General features: G+C 50.8%; 1 long non-coding RNA gene across 1 annotated transcript; it reads left to right on the forward strand.

Annotated features, from left to right (window-relative positions):
• Positions 1-310: 310 nt before the first annotated feature.
• Positions 311-1,943, forward strand: LOC307011978. The gene is made up of 3 exons (XR_013800538.1): positions 311-987; positions 1,346-1,587; positions 1,704-1,943. It is a non-coding gene; the product is annotated as an uncharacterized lncRNA (long non-coding RNA).
• Positions 1,944-4,495: the final 2,552 nt, after the last annotated feature.

Raw genomic sequence — 4,495 nt, forward strand, 5'->3', positions numbered from 1 at the left:
GGGTTACATCAGTAACCTAGACATTCCCTATCAATCAGTCAAATTTAACGTTACGTCAAAATGTCACGAGGTGACAAATAATCCCCGGAACTGATTCCACAAGAGAAGTGTTCCCGCCGGGGCACTTTCAGTGTAACACTGTCCCCGGGCCGGTGTGTGTGTCTGTTGTCATGACAACTAAACGGCAGATTGGCAACAGGTGTGGGGACTTCACTTTGAGTGCCTGATTGAGGTGGCGCCAGTGTTTGGAGAGGATAAAACACAAGGGGAAGAGAAGGCTGGGTGTGTTCTCTCTCCGTGTTGGCTTGTTGTTTCTTTGTCTTCCCCCGTCAATCTGGTGTGGTTCTCTCCCGTTGGGAAATGTTTGTAGAGTGTTGCAGCTGAAGGATCATCGTGAAAGAAGAGGAGTGTCGCTTGTGGGATCCGAGGGCAGTTTTGAAGAGTGGAATTCGTCGCCTGGACTGGAAAAGAGTGAGATGAGTGATTGACAAATTGAATCTCATAAACGCATGTTTTCTACACTAAATTGGATACTGGTTTGGAGTGCTCGGATCACGTTGTATACATCGCACTGAGTGAAATATACTGATTCCTTGTCGATCTCTTGCCTCCTCTTTGACCATTGGAAACAGCGAAGTGAAGCCCGCTTGTAGTGGTGAGGAAATTATTCACCACATCTGTCCCAACTCTGACTATCATCGGCTCTTCAGATCGAGACCTCTGGGTGAGTGTTGGCCTTATTTTGCACTTGAAGAGTGGATTTGTAGTGCTGGAATTGACGTTTCCCATCACGTTGCATGTTTGGAGTTGGACTGTCGTGTGTGTGTGGAAGATTTATCTTTTATCGCCGTGCACTCCCCATGTGTCATGCTGGTCTACCGTTCATCATAAGAGCCTAGTAAGATCGATTGTAGTCACCTGTTGGATGTCAGAAGGAAAAGCCCCCGTGTGCACACTACACATGAGAACTGTTTATCTCTGCTTGAAGTTTTATGCTGTCTGTTCCAGTGAAGGCCCGCTGAGCTTGTGACTCTGCCCCGGCAGCACACGTGAGAACTGTTTACCTCTGCTTGAAGTTTTTATGCTGTCTGTTCCAGTGAAAGCCCCGCTCAGCTTGCGACTCTGTCCCCGGCAGCACATGTGAGAACTGTTTATCTCTGCTTGAAGTTTTATGCTGTCTGTTCCAGTGAAAGCCCCGCTCAGCTTGTGACTCTGTCTCCTGCCACCCATGTGAGAGCTGTTCACCTCTATTTGAAGTGTTGATTCCGTCTGTTCCAGTGAAGGCCGCTGAGCTTGTGACTCTGCCCCGGCAGCACACGTGAGAACTGTTTACCTCTGCTTGAAGTTTTTATGCTGTCTGTTCCAGTGAAAGCCCCACTCAGCTTGCGACTCTGTCCCCGGCAGCACATGTGAGAACTGTTTATCTCTGCTTGAAGTTTTATGCTGTCTGTTCCAGTGAAAGCCCCGCTCAGCTTGTGACTCTGTCTCCTGCCACCCATGTGAGAGCTGTTCACCTCTATTTGAAGTGTTGATTCCGTCTGTTCCAGTGAAGGCCGCTGAGCTTGTGACTCTGTCCCGGCAGCACACGTGAGAACTGTTTACCTCTGCTTGAAGTTTTTATGCTGTCTGTCCCAGTGAAAGCCCTGCTCAGCTGGTGACTCCGTCTCCTGCCACCCATGTGAGTTGTTCATCTCTATTTTAAGTGTTGATTCTGTCTGTCCCAGTGGAAGCCCCGCTCAGCTTGTGACTCTGTCTCCTGCCACCCATGTGAGAGCCGTTCACCTCGATTTGAAGTGTTGATTCCGTCTGTTCCAGTGAAGGCCCGCTCAGCTCGTGACTCTGTCCCTGCAACACACGTGAGAATGGTTTACCTCTGCTTGAAGTGTTATGCTGTCTGCCCCAGCGAAAGCCCCGCTCAGCTTGTGACTTGAGTCTGTTGCAGCCCTGAAACCCACCTGTATGGTGTGAAGTGCCCGCCCGTTACAACCCACATGAGAACGGTACGTCTCTGCTGGAGGTTCTGATCCGGCCTGTCCAAAAAGAGTTCTGCTCCGCCGACGACCCTGAGGTTGCTGTGGCCCGGAGGCCCTTGTGTGGTGTTCGTCCTTTACCACTGTGAGTCTGGCACCAGCGCCAGAAGGAAGTGAGCCCCGACCGTCTACTCACCTGGGATACCCACCTGTTCGTCCTTTACCACTGTGAGTCTGGCACCAGCGCCAGAAGGAAGTGAGCTCCGACCGTCTACTCACCTGGGATACCCACCTGTTCGTCACTCACCACTGTGAGTCTGGCACCAGCGCCAGAAGGAAGTGAGCCCTGACCGTCTACTCCCCTGGGATACCCACCTGTTCGTCACTTACCACTGTGAGTCTGGCACCAGCGCCAGAAGGAAGTGAGCTCCGACCGTCTACTCACCTGGGATACCCACCGGTTCGTCACTCACTACTGTGAGTCTGGCACCAGCGCCAGAAGGAAGTGAGCCCTGTCCTACCTACTCACCTGCGATACCTACCTGTCCATAACTTACCACGGTGTTGCCTTGGATTCCTGGGAAGTGGAAGGAAGAGGATTTTAGATAGGATTTTCAAATTGCTTTTAGACATTAAATAAAGTTGTTATTCTTTTATTCCTGTCTCCTGCCTCCTCCTTTGACGCGCTCCTCAGGGTGATCCTGGTCCAGGGGTGGGTGCAGTCTGGCTTGGCCCACCTCGACCTGTGACAAAAACTACTGGCTAATTGGGATCCCTACCAAAATGCGGCAATTGCTGCCACTTCCAGCGCCCCGCATAAGCTGCCTAATCCCCAAGCACCTGAGAAGGAACAGGGACAGGAGAAGGGACAGTGCTTTAACCCAGAGGTCAGTGCTGCTCGCTCTTACCCACACAGTGAGACTATTTGGATAACACTGGGAAAGCGTGCCTATTCCAAAGAAAAGGGACACTACGGAGAACACACAGAACACTTCTCCAAATCAGCTGGACCATGTGGGGGTGTAGTCTCCATTCTTCCAGGAGTGTGGGCTGTCGTGAGAGCTCGTTGGCTGCACGATTGAGCTTACCCAGAATGTGAATGGCGTGAAGCAACCTCAGATTCTTCTGACTCCAGAGAAGGGGATGGCCGGCAAGTTGCGACATGCAACAGGAGTGTATACCACCTTGATGGTTTATGTATGCAACGGCCGCATTGTTGTCCGTCCAGACCAGCACATGCTTGCCAGAGGACTTCAGCACTGACTGAGCACGCTCGTTCGTGAGACGTGCTGTCATGTTGACTAAGTCCAACTCCATACAGAGAAAGAGATCCTCTGCATGGGGGAGAGTTTCCTCTTTTCCCAGTTGACCTGAACCCCTAGATGGCTGAGGTGTCTGAGCACCATGTGTTCGCAGAACTGCTCTCGCGAGTGGGCCACAAAGAGCCAATTGTCAATGTACAGTAGTTGAGAATGCGAACACCGTGCTCCCTCAGAGGGGCAAAGGCTACCTCCGCAACCTTCGTGAAGACACGAGGCAACAGGGACAGCCCGAAGGAGAGGACCTTGTGCTGATATGCCCGACCCTCAAATGCAAGGCGTAGAAACGGGCTGTGTCGAGAGAGAACCAAGACATGACACGAGTCCTTCAAGTCGATCGCTGCAAACTAATCTTGGGGACGAATGCATTCGTAGATGCATCTCTATGTTAACATCCTGAATGGGAGCTTGTGAAGGGCCCGATTCAAGACATGCAGGTCCAAGATTGGGCGTAACCCACCGCCTTTCTTGGGTACAATAAAATACGTCTGTAAAACCCTGTCTTCATATCAGCAGGAGGGACCGGCTATAATCGCATCTTTCGCCAGTAGGACTGCGAATTCGACTTGCAGGACAGGAGCATACTTGTCCGCCTCCGTCTGCTTCTTTGCTGCCGAGAACTGCTGGGCAAAGTTCTCGACTGTGTCGCCGAAGAGGCCGGCCTGGGAGCGGTCAGTCTCCCTCATATCTGCCAGGTTCAGACAGAGATGGCGTTCCTGGACCGCAAGTGTAGACATCGACTGCCCAACCAGGTTCCTGCATCAACCCTGGGTCAGAACTACCCTTGTGCAGCTCTTTGAATGCCTTGGCCTGATAGACTTGCAGTGTAGCGTAGTCCCACTGTAATCCTCTGGTCACCCCATGCATTCACCGAAGTAGCCCTCTGATTGGCAGAGGAACTAGGTCGGACATAGCAAAGGGGACTATTAAAAGCCTGCCGTGTGCTCTTTTAGTTTTAGTTTTCAACTGCAATGGATGCAGAGAAAATACTCTTTTAGACTGCAGTGAATGCAGAGGAAATGCTCTTTAAACGGCAACCACCGTCACATCAAGTCACATTTATTAATATAGCGCTTTTTTACAATACAGATTGTTTCAAAGCAGCTTTACAGAGATAACAGGAAAATGATGCAACAAAGTGTGTTTCCAGAAGAAAATAGCATTACAGTCCAGCTTAAGTAAGTTCAATGATGTTTCAGTTTTGTT

The sequence above is a fragment of the Phoxinus phoxinus genome (genome assembly GCF_949152265.1).
Source record: "Phoxinus phoxinus genome assembly, chromosome: 15".
NCBI lineage: Eukaryota > Metazoa > Chordata > Actinopteri > Cypriniformes > Leuciscidae > Phoxinus > Phoxinus phoxinus.